General features: G+C 39.4%; 1 pseudogene across 1 annotated transcript in view; it reads right to left on the minus strand.

Moving 5' to 3' along the window:
* The window catches only part of LOC311499366, a 135,520-nt pseudogene that overhangs the window by 25,545 nt on the left and 96,649 nt on the right, over positions 1-13,326 (minus strand). The window lies entirely within an intron of this gene.

Genomic DNA, 13,326 nt, shown 5'->3' on the forward strand with positions numbered 1-13,326 from the left:
GTTTTCTGATTGGTCTGTGAGCTACTTCCTGTCTGTGTCAGCAGGCCTCGTAGGAGAGTCTGATTGGTCTGCAGTGAAAGACCCAGGAGGAAGCAGAGGAACAAGTCCAGGTGTCCATGTGGACTCTGTAAGGCCTTGTCCACAGCACTCTGATGGAGACGTGTTAGTTTAGGTTTGTCTCTAAAGAATTTAGAACACAGAGATGTAGTTTGTTGTTCTTCCATCAGGTTGACAGCAGAGTTGATGAAGGTCAGATGGACATGAAGAGCAGCCAGAAAGTCCTGAACGCTCAGATGGACGAAGCAGAACACCTTGTCCTGGTACAGTCCTCTCTCCTCTTTAAAGATCTGTGTGAACACTCCTGAGTACACTGAGGCTGCTCTGATATTGATGCCACACTCTGTCAGGTCTGATTTATAGAAGATCAGGTTTCCTTTCAGCAGCTGATCAAAAGCCAGTTTTCCCAGAGACTCAATCATCTTCCTGCTCTCTGGACTCCAGTGTGGATCTGTCTCAGCTCCTCCATCATACTTGACCTTCTTCACTTTGGTCTGAACCACCAGGAAGTGGATGTACATCTCAGTCAGGGTCTTGGGCAGCTCTCCTCCCTCTCTGGTTTCCAACACATCCTCCAGAACTGTAGCAGTGATCCAGCAGAAGACTGGGATGTGACACATGATGTGGAGGCTTCGTGATGTCTTGATGTGGGAGATGATCCTGCTGGCCTGCTCCTCATCTCTGAATCTCTTCCTGAAGTACTCCTCCTTCTGGGGGTCAGTGAACCCTCTGACCTCTGTCACCATGTCAACACACTCAGGAGGGATCTGATTGGCTGCTGCAGGTCGTGTGGTTATCCAGAGGCGAGCAGAGGGAAGCAGTTTCCCCCTGATGAGGTTTGTCAGCAGCACATCCACTGAGGTGGACTCTGTAACATCAGTCAGGATCTCAGTGTTGTGGAAGTCCAGAGGAAGTCGACACTCATCCAGACCGTCAAAGATGAACACAACCTGGAACTCTTCAAAGCTGCAGATTCCTGCTTCTTTGGTTTCAGTAAAGAAGTGATGAACAAGTTCCACCAAGCTGAACTTTCTCTCTTTCAACACATTCAGCTCTCTGAAAGTCAATGGAAATATGAAGAGGATGTCCTGGTTGGCTTTGTCTTCAGCCCAGTCCAGAGTGAACTTCTGTGTTAAGACTGTTTTCCCAATGCCAGCCACTCCCTTTGTCATCACTCTTCTGATTGGTCCATGTCTTCCAGGTGAGGCTTTAAAGAGGTCTTCTTGTCTGATGCTTGTTTCTGGTCTGTCTGGTTTCCTGGATGCTGTTTCAATCTGTCTGACCTCATGTTCATCATTGACCTCTGCAGTCCCTCCCTCTGTGATGTAGAGCTCTGTGTAGATCTCATTCAGAAGGGTTGAGTTTCCTGCTTTAGCAATCCCCTCAAACACACACTGGAACTTCTCCTTCAGAGTAGATTTAACTTTACGTCCACACTCTGGAGCAAGAGTTCCTGAATGAACAAGAAATGTAATGAATCAGTGAACTCATTCATTTTAATAACATTCACATGTGACTGTTTTCAGTCCAGAAGACTTCATAGATGTGATTCAGATGTTTTTATCATATTAACATCAGAGTCTAGAAATATAAACTTCTCCCATGTTTCCTCCATTTCCTCTTTCCATCAAGTTAAAGCTGTTAAATCCTCTTACTGCTCTGCAGACAGTCAGCCAACTCCTCCTGCTTCATTCTCCTCAGGAAGTTCACTGTGATCTTCACAAATAAATCTCTGCTGCTCCTCCTCTGCTCTTCATCCTCACCCTCCAACACCTCCTCATCCTCCCTCTGACTCTCTAAGCATTCTGGGTAATCTGGACTCAGAACCTTCTGGATCTTCTTCAGCTCGTTCTTCATGAAACTGATGATGTTCTCCTCCAGCAGCTGGAACAGAATAATAATCCAACTTACATGATCAGAACACAATCATGTTGATCTGAAAGGCTGCTTGTTGACAGCATTCAACATGAAGACTTCTCCAACCAGAATGCTAGTTTGTGGTTGTTGAGGTTAGCAGTAGTAGCTGTGATTGAACATTTACTCACCATGAATATGGAGTCCAGGTCTTTGTGATGATGATCACTGGAAACCACTGAGATCTGCTGCTGAAGTCTGTGGAGAAACATCTTTGATTCAAACTAACTTCTTTAACAAACACACTTTGGTGATGATCATCATTTTATTGATGCCACAAACACAAGATGAGAACAACAAACACTGCTCTGATTACTGAATGTGGTGTTTTAACAGAGGAAACTAAATGACAGATAAACTCTGGACTAAAACATGACAGTCTAATGAACAGAACTGAATAATGATTAATAGATCTGTGTTAATTCTGACCCTGGATCAGCTGACTGCTGTTTACGTTTGAAGTTAATAAGTCCACCCTTAGACCGGTCACTCTTCATGGACACAGATGTGATTCCAGAGGGATCTGGTCTTTGCTGATGGATCCATCACTCTTCACAGACACACAGCTGTATTCAGGAGAATCATGTTTCTGTTGATGGATCCTCCTACAAACACAGGATATAATATGTAAATACAATGTTTAATGTTGAATTCAAATAACAGGACAAGCTCAAGGAAACATGTATAGATATTTAATTGTTCTAGATACAGTATAAAGAGTTTGTTGATCACCAATATTTGTATAAACAGATCTGGATTAATAATCTACTGCACTGAGACCATCTCTGATTTATTTCATTAATCAGATAAAAGTTAATTCAGATTTTTTTCCAGAATGTAGACAGCACTAGGATCTCAAAGGACCCAATGAAACCAGAGATGATTTGCTGTCTGAGAAACCAGACTGGATCTCATGTTCAGAGTGGATCATGTCCAAACTCTGCTCAGTCACATTGATTTGTGTTTTATTTTACTGCTGCAGGTCTTGGGTCTGTCTATCAATATGTCTGATACAGATGTGGATGTAAATGGACCCTGGTGTTCAATATTGACTTCTATCCTTTATTACGTATTTCATCACTGGTTACTGTGCAACGACAGTTTGGATTAAATTACATTAGATTCAACTTTATTGTCATTTCATTTACTACAGGTACATACACAATGAAATACAGTTCAGCATCTAACCAGAGGAGCAAACAGCAAAAAGTGTTAAATTAACCCACAAATAGGGAACAGACTACAGTTATTGTATATAAATATAATTAAGTAAGTATTTTACAATAATAGTATATAAAGATGTAATACTAGTGTATAGGTTGGTACGATTTGATTGGTTCCATTAATTACTGTATGTACACTGGGTCTGGGTTTGTTTTGGACATGGTTGAACATTTTATTTAAAATAGACAAGTCACTCTTCATGGACACAGCTGGGAACAGTAGAGTGTGGACTGTGGACAATGATAGAACACTAAAGATGATGAATAATGATGGTGCAGTGATGTGAGTGCTGAGCTCTGACATGGAGAAGAGTCATGGACAGTTAGAGATGGTCATCTCACCTCTGATCTCTGGTCTGGATCTCATGTTCCCCACTCAGAGTGGTTTTAGAGGGAAGGTCTCCCTCCTGTCTGTCCTCACTCTGATTCATAGCAGAGTCCATACCTTCACACAAACACAACAACCTGATCAGTCATTACAACAACACTCACATCACATCAGTTCATCACTGTCAGTAACATGCTTTGAATTCTGGGTTAGTGTAAACCTTGCTGGTTCCACATGCAGGGTTTATTAGATACACAAATATGGAGCATCCTACATTTATTAGACTTTATCTCAGATGTCCCAACAACATCACCATAATGTATTTCATAATGTTATTCTAATATAAAGTTATTAGAATTACTACTGAAACTATGACAGAGACATATGATGGTAACAAGAGAAAATAGAACAGAATTTAAATATTCTGTAGGTGAAACTATTTATATTTAAAAACAAATACAACCTGGACACCTGGACGTCCCATCAGACGGTCCAGGTGTCCAGGTTCATGAAGCCTCTGGGACACAGACTGAGCTTCAATAGAGACAAACTTAAGAATATAACATCAACTAATTAATAAACATTTGGAATAATTGAATCATCCTAGAGAAACTTTCTACTATACAGTCAAAGAGTGAAACAGGACAATGTGAACAATGGTGAACTGTTCATCAGTCATTTACTAATGTTTTTACCTGATTCTTATCTTCTGAACTTCAGGTCCACTTTCAGACACTTTCCACCTTCATGTGTTGAGGAAACATTTCAAGAGAAGAAGCTGCTCTTTCTCCCTCGTCAGTCCTGGATTTGATCTGAGGACGTGGTCACATCCTCATAACTTCAGAGTCTAAAAACACATCAGAGTGACGTTAAAACCAGTTTAACCTGTGGAGAAAACCCAGTCAGTGTCAGAGGAGACTGTTTCCTGACTCCTCCCTCTTACCTCTCTGAGCTGATTGGTTGGTTAATGAGCAGGAGGTGTGTTTTAACTGGAACTCTAGTTTTGTGTCTTTATCTTATGACTGGGACACATGTTAGTTATCACAGGTATTTAAAGTGGAAATCTCAAACACAGTTAAATACCACAGGCCACAGAATTCAGAGAGCAACAGAGAACCTATTGATGTTTTAATAAAAAAGTCAAACATAGTCAAACTGGTGTCTGATTTGATCTGAGGACGCTGTCACACCCTCATAACTCTGAAACATAAAACCAGTCCAACAACTGGAAGGTTTCAGGTTTCATGTGAGTTCATTTCCTCATTTCTTCTTGTTTACATCCTTGATGTGACTGGTTCATTAATGCTTTAATAAAAATAAACTAGATATGATTATTCATGCTGTAGGGAGATGTTTGTGTTGAATGTTGTAGTTGTGTTTATATTGTTTCTGCTCCATGGAGTCACTGCACAGAACAAAGAATCTAATAAACTAAAGATCAGCTCAGCATCATCAGCTGCTGTCTGTTTTTAGAACAAGAAACTAAATAGAATTATTCATGCTGTAGGGAGATCATTCAACCTGAAAGTTTGCTTGTTAGGTTCTGTGTCTGAGAATCATGAAACAAGGAAATAAATGAATGATCTTCAGTCAGATCAGTTTTGAGGTGTTGTGGTAAAGTACCATGCTACTGTGCTGAGGAATATGAGATGATGTATTAATGTGTATTTGTGTAGAAATGGAACAGTCACTGTTTGCTGGTTGACTCATTTACAAATCAACTCATTCTGATGAGATATTTTCTCCACCACATAACTGGTGTCACAACAGGAAATGAAGCAAAGAGACATCCTGATGGCTGCTGCTTGGACTCTGGGCGACACTTTGGCCAAATCTAAACTGAAGAGGCATTTTGTCTTATTTAATGTGCAGTCTCACCTAGGTCTGAGTGTAGAGAGGATTGTCTAACATTCTCCATTCATGAACTTTGAAGCAGCTTTTAGCTTCATGAAAGAAATAAAGACTTGTGGATGTGATTAATAAACCTGCAGGTAGTCTCACAATGAAAATAGTTACTCCCTAAACTTAGTCTGAAAGAGGACACTTTTCTGTGTGAAGTAAATAAGCAGCTCAGAGCTGAGGTACAAGTAGCTTTGAGTATTTGAAACATCACCACAGAGTACTGCAGTTGCCTGTAACTCTGGGTATGAGGATGGTTGAGTGATAAGACCTGAGGTCAAGAGAACCTGAAATGGAGGCTGCAATCCAACTGATTCATTCAACTTGTCTAAGTAGTTTCACTCTCAGCTGTTGAGATCAGCAACCACCTTAGGAGGTGACTGGGACTGACAAAGAGTGTGAAGAACATCACACTATGGACATAACAAACTGCACCTGCCCTTCAAATCCTTGGAGGATCCCAGAGAGGTGATGCACTAGAGAGTCTCAAGGTATCAGATGGTGTCAATGCTGGGATGTAAATGAGGACTGGTAGGAAGTGAACTTGTGTTTAGGGCAGAGGTTGCTGTTCAATTACAGCTTCCATGAGCTGAGAAGGTCTGGACTAAACAGGAGAAATGACTTAACTAGCAGATAAAACATCTGTGAGGAAGATCACCAAGTAAACAATAGAAACATGGATTTTACTATTCCGTTAAGAGGTGTATCATTTATTCCAGTCTCTATGATGAAAACCAAAATCATTCTTTGATAACTGTCCCACAGTTAAATGAATCATTCTAAATATCAGGTCTTGATCCTCTGTCTCAGTTTGTTGTGTATTTTCTGAAATATTCAAATCAATTAATGTTCAGAGCTGAAGATAAACACAGCAGCAATGAATGAGTCACCAGGAACCATTTTAATAAAAGCTGCCCATCAAGTACCCAAAGATAAAGACAAACTAAAGTGAACTAGAGGATTGGATCCATGCTGGTCAAAGGGAGGCACATCTGATGTGAATGTGAGGATATGGAGTGTAGCATCAAGGGTTACAAAGCAACAGACAAAAGACACAAAGGACAAGAGAGCTAGAAATACACAAAATGTTCAAAGATGGAGGAGCTGGTTTTAGAAAACTGCTCCTACAAAGAGGATCCATAAGACTCTTGATGACAAACAGGACAAATGTGTGGACAGAGTCTGAGAAACAAACCCTCAACAAGCATCTCAGGGACATAGGCAGCAGTCTTTGTCTCTGTCTCTTTTGTCCCCACCCAGGAAGACAGGGAAGAACTCAGACTCACATGACTGTTGCAGGACGTGGAAACAGAAAGAGAGAAAATACACTGGCTCATTGTAGGACGTCCTGATCATCAACACAGTAGTGAAGGTGACTGGAAGAGCAACCTGGATATGACCCCCACCCTGATGTTCACTTTGACAACTGGCTGGCTGAAGACCAGAAAGAGAAGAACATACTGACCTAAGACCAGCAGAGAGGAAGGGCTGAAACAGCGCCCTCCTCTGACAGCAGTATACCAAGCTCCAATAAGACACAGCTGTCCTGAAGACCAGTGTCACCACCGGCAGTGGACGCTCAACCACATCATCAAGACTAACACCTCGGTGCAAAGGGAGGAGAGCTGAATGGGTCCATCAAGAACCACCAGACCTGTTTCCTAATCCCTGACTATATGAAGCTGCAACAGCTGAAGTATGAGAGGACAATACACGTTACCACACATGAGGACACCTGTACAGTTATATGTGAACTCTATAACTCTATATTCACCAGCATTAGGTTTGTATCACAGTGGATGTTTTGATGAATATATATTTAATGGTGAGTTTAACATTTGATGTAGTAAAATCTTCACATGGCCTTGTGTAGTAACGTTTAAAGGTTATGATGATTTTACTCTGTTAGAGTTAGTCTTAGTTCAAAATGTCATTGTTTGTTGTTAAGTTAAATTATCACGCTATGCTTAGTATAACAAGAGAGTTTCTGCAGGACTCACTATCATTGAGAATAGAAACAGTCTGGAGGATTTATCACCGTGCTACTGTGCTGAGGGTTATTGTACATCCATGTTTCATCCCAAACTGTTATAGGCCCTTAAACATCTGCTTTTAAATTCGACCTTTAATCTATTACACATAATTTACAGTTTTTATAAAATCAATATGTACTAATAGTTCTAATCCTGACATTTTAGTTTTTTGTTGATAAAGGTTTTTAAAGTATGATATAGCCTATCAATAATTATTGAAGTATTATTTCATCATATATATTTATTATTTGTTATCGTGTTGACATTCAGATTATTGTGGTACCAGAGCTGAGGTTTGTTATTTAGTGAAGACCAAGAATTAGTTTGTTGATCTAGTAATGGTTAAAAGAAAACCAAGCCATGTCTTTAAATCTTTCTCTTTCTCTTTTAATCCTTCATCTGACGTACTGACCGACTCTCTGACACATGAATCTCTGTGTTTGTTTGATGGATGTGTTTGAATAGAAGGAAAATAATAATGATAATAATAATAATAATAACTTTATTTCTATAGCACCTTTCTAAAACACGTTACAAGGTGCTGTACAACAACAACAGACATAAAACAGGTCAGATACAATTGCCTGGCAACAACATAATAAAACCAAGAGAAATAAAATTGGAATTAAAATTTAAAATTTAAAATCACCCACCCACAACAAGGTAATCATACAACAATGATAAAACAAAATTGTAAATCAAAATTAAGAAAAGGTAACTGGGTATCATCCGCATACAAATGAAAGTTTATGTTGTGCCTTTGAATAATTTTGAATAATTCTCCCCAGGGGTAGCATGTAAATAGAAAAAAGCAGGGGCCCCATAATCGACCCCTGGGGGACCCCACAGGACAGAAAGAGTTAATCAGGCATGGTCCCTGAGAACCTGAGGCCCTCTTGACAGGTCAGAGTGATCATTGGATCATTTAAAAGTGTATCATCAGTAATTTTATTATCACTATATGAATACCTGTCAAACTGTTTAAGTGAGAACAGTCTCATTCTAGCCTTCTCTTAACCCATAGCCTGCATCATTGTTTGATTGGCCATGATTTCTACAAAGGAACATAACATGCATATAATAGTAAGCTATTGACTGGAAAATAAGGGGTAAACATGAAGTTAAACAGACAGGTAGCTCCTTGATTAGACAGTTTTGCTGATGTCATCCAGCATCAAAAGGACTTAAAGTCAAATCTAATTTTATTTATATAGCCCGAAATCAAATCAGTTCAATTTGTCCCAGGGGGTTTACAATCGATACAGTATGTGACATCCTCTGTCCTTAGACCCTCAATGTCGCTGAGGAACATATTTCTGATGTTAGAAGCATTATGATTAATGTTATACTGCAAATTAAAAACATGACGTTTGTACCTTGTAGGTGCCTGACTACATAGTATGTACGTTGTGTACTATATGCATACTGTGTTACATAATGCACCTTTTTATCTAACTTGGCTACACTAATTTATCGCATCATCTTCAAATATAGGCTGTTGCATACATATACAGAATGTGGATCATTTTACCAGGTATTACAAAATGCCTGCATAACTGAGGAATCAATGTGTCATTGGAAATTGTACATTTTCCAATAATTTTCAAACACTTTAACAATAATACTTAATGCTGTCTATCTGTCTGTCTTGCAGTGGGACAAAGTGGAAAAACTCGTGGGAGCAAAAAGACAACATTCAAAGCTAACATCCTGAAATAGACTGTTACTATGTCATAGTGATTTTGTTGTTGCTGTGTTGTATTGTTTGTTATTGTAGCTGTGTTGTATGACAGTTATGGAGACTGACAGAGGATTATGTCATACTGTGGTAATCAAAAATGTTCAAATATAGACATGTTTCTTTTTTAATAATTCATTTTTAATGTTTGATTCAGACTGGTATTTCATTGATGACAAGAGTGAAAAACAGTTATTCTTTGATATAATTGCTTTATGATCTATTTTGCCTGATCTTTGAGGAGACAGGCTACATGAATTCCACCAGATTCCACCATAAATGTTAATGTCTGGTAATGTTTTAAAATACCTGCCAATTGTCTCTGTCTGTGTTCATTTCCATTCAATTCAGTTTCATGATTGTTAACAGTTTATAAATTAGCAGCCTGAATAGGTTTGTTTTCACTAAAAAAGGGTGAGTGGTTAACAGACAACTTCATCCAATCACACCATTACAGTAGCTTAGCCAGCATAAAAGACAAGCCCATGTCATCGAGAAGTACATTCTTACTAGGGTTTAATCCCGGGAAACGGGATTCCCGGGAAATCTGATCAAGACTATTTCCCGATTCCCGGGAAAGGTTATGACGGGAAACGGGAAATATATATTTATTTTTTGTTACACGTGCGCTTCTATTGTTGTCTTACGTTAACGTTGAATTCAGTGCAGCAGTAGGCTATTGCCTAGAAATCCACGCACCCTAGCGGCAGCAAATGTCATTTGCAGCAGTAGGCTACCAACCTCCTAATGATGTCTGCAGCCAGCTTTGTTAGGCCGTAAGGTGAACCCTGTTATCGTTTCTTCCCGCTCCACAGTCTGGCATCTACACAATCTTTAGTTCATAAAACATAACGAGTCATGCTAAGCTACCCAAAAAAAGTTCATCGCAAAAATTCCAGTCGATTGCCGATGCGTCTATGTTTTATGCAGAACTAGTTTCTTGGTCGCGGGTGGTGGGACGGTTGGTCACGTGATCGTTCTACACCAATACGGTAGCTGCTTTTTGGCAGATAGGCTGTCACGCACGCAGCTCACTTGATCACGCAGCAGAATTGATCATTGCAAACTTTGTTGATATGGACATAAACTGTGTTTCTTGCCCTAATAATGTTACAAATAATATAAAACATGCTGGGAACGCGATATTTGAATGATATCGATACATTACTTGGGCAAAAACAACATCAACAAAAAACAGCTGTTTCCCGGGATTCCCGGGAAATGGGTCGTCTTTTCCCGGGATCTGATTCATCTAATTTTCGGGAAAAATATTAAACCCTAATTCTTACCCATCAGCTGAATTCATGTGCTTATATTGCTTGTTAATTACTCAGAATTGATTTAGTTTTGATTAACATTTATTGTTAAAGGCATAAGCTGTATATATACATATGGCATAGAAACTGAAGGTTTAACAGTATTTACTCATAACCCTCTTCTGTCTGATCATTTCCTCATAACTTTTGAATTTGCAATAATGGATTACACAGGAACTGAAAAGGCATTTCATTACAGTAGATGTTTGTCTGACAATGCTGTAACTAGATATAAAGAATTAATTCCTTCTTTATTTACCTCAGTGCCATGTACCAATGTTGTGGACGACACCAACCACAATTTAACCCCTGCACTAATAGATTATTTTGTCGATGGCACTGCAGCATCGCTTAGTTCAACTTTAAACTTAGTTGCTCCTCTGAAAAAGAAGGTCATAAATAGGAGGAGGCTAGCTCCATGGTATAATTCACAGTTGCGCAGTTTAAAACAGGCAGTCCGAAAGCTAGAAAGAATTTGGCATTCTACTAATTCTGAAGAAGCTCGCATAGCCTGGAAAGATAGTTTAACAACTTATAAAAAAGCTCTCAGTAGTATTAGAACAGCATATTATTCATCATTAATAGAAGAAAACAAGAACAACCCCAGATTTCTTTTCAGCACTGTAGCCAGGCTGACAAAGAGCCACAGATCTGTTGAGCCATCTATTCCTTTAGCCCTCAGTAGTAATGACTTCATGAGCTTCTTTACTAATAAAATTGTCGGCATTAGAGAAAATATTCAAGGCATCCTTCCAACAGCTGTTAAAGATGGAAGTACAGTGACATTAGAAACTTTTGTAAGACCTTATCAATATCTGGAATCCTTCTCCCCAGTAGATCTTCTTGAGCTCTCTTCAACAATTACAGCATCTAAACCATCAACCTGTCTTCTAGATCCAATCCCAACTAAATTGCTCAAAGAAGTTTTTCCGTTAATTAACACCTCCATATTGAACCAGATAAATTTATCTTTATTAACAGGATATGTGCCTCAGTCTTTTAAGATTGCTGTAATTAAGCCCTTACTCAAGAAAGCCACTCTAGATCCAGATGTTTTAGCCAACTATAGACCAATCTCCAACCTTCCCTTTATTTCCAAAATTCTAGAAAAAGTTGTTGCTAATCAGTTGTGTGACCACTTAAACAAGAATGGTCTGTTTGAAGAGTTTCAGTCAGGTTTTAGAGTTCATCATAGTACAGAAACAGCTTTGGTTAAAGTTACCAATGATCTCCTCATGGCTTCAGACAGTGGACTTGTCTCTATACTTGTTCTGCTAGATCTTAGCGCTGCATTTGACACTATTGATCATAATATTTTACTACAGAGACTTGAAAGTGAGGTCAAGATTAAAGGAACTGCATTAGACTGGTTTGAATCCTATCTATCTGACAGATTCCAGTTTGTTCATGTCAATAATGATTCCTCTACTTATACAAAAGTAAGCTACGGAGTTCCTCAGGGTTCTGTGCTAGGACCAATACTCTTCACGTTATACATGTTGCCATTAGGCAAGATTATTAGAAAACATGGCATAAACTTTCATTGCTATGCAGATGACACCCAGCTATATTTATCCATGAAACCAGATGAAACTAATCAGTTGGTTAAACTCCAAGCATGCCTTAAAGACATAAAGGCTTGGATGACCTGTAATTTCCTACTCTTAAACTCAGACAAAACAGAAGTTATTGTATTCGGTCCTAAGCATCTCAGAGATTCATTATCTAATCACGTGGTGTCTTTGGATGGCATTACCTTGGCCTCCAGTACTACTGTAAAAAACCTTGGTGTTATATTTGATGAGGATATGTCCTTTAAATGTCAGATAAAGCAAGTGACCAGGACTGCCTTCTTTCACCTGCGTAATATCGTCAAAATCAGGAACATCCTGTCTCAGAGTGATGCTGAAAAACTAGTTCATGCATTTGTGTTGTCCAGACTGGATTATTGTAATTCATTACTGTCTGGCTCCAAATAGCTCTTTAAAAAGCCTCCAGTTGATTCAAAATGCCGCAGCAAGAGCATTGACAGGAATTAGCAAGAGAGATCATATTACTCCAGTTTTAGCTTCTCTTCACTGGCTCCCTTTAAAGTCTAGAATAGAATTTAAAATCCTCCTCCTTACATACAAGGCCCTTAAAGGCCTAGCTCCATCGTATCTTAAAGACCTCATTGTACCATATCATCTCAACAGATCACTTCGGTCTGAAAGTGCAGGCCTACTTGTGGTTCCTAGAATTTCAAAAAGTAGAATGGGAGGTAGAGCTTTTAGCTATCAGGCTCCTCTCCTGTGGAACCAGCTCCCAGTTTGGGTTCGGGAGGCAGACACTCTCTCTATTTTTAAGGTCAGGCTTAAGACTTTCCTTTTTGATCAGGCTTATAGTTAGGGCTGGACTAAACCATCCCTTAGTTATGCTGCTATAGGCCTAGGCTGCTGGGGGACGATGCACCAAACACATGTCCTCCTTCTTTCTTCTCTCTCCTCTCTCGCATCCTCCACTTTCTTTTCTCTGGCACAGAGCTCTTGCCCTCTAATTTCCTATATACTACTAGTCATACAATTCTGTGCTATTACTATGTAGAATGTTTACTGCTGTGTGTGTCCCACCCCCCTTCCCCCCCCTTCCCCCCTCTTCTTGTGAGTATCTCTGGCCTGGAGTGGTGTGTTTCCTGTGGAGCTCTATACTACATCTGTTGTCGTGGTCTCATCAGCCTGCCCAGTCTTCATGGAATCCTGCAGTTATCCACTCCTACCTGAATGAACAATTCTCCAACCTGCCTATGATTCCTCTTACATTTTCAAACTGTCATGTAACA

This window comes from Chelon labrosus (assembly GCF_963514085.1).
Source record: "Chelon labrosus genome assembly, chromosome: 14".
Lineage (NCBI taxonomy): Eukaryota > Metazoa > Chordata > Actinopteri > Mugiliformes > Mugilidae > Chelon > Chelon labrosus.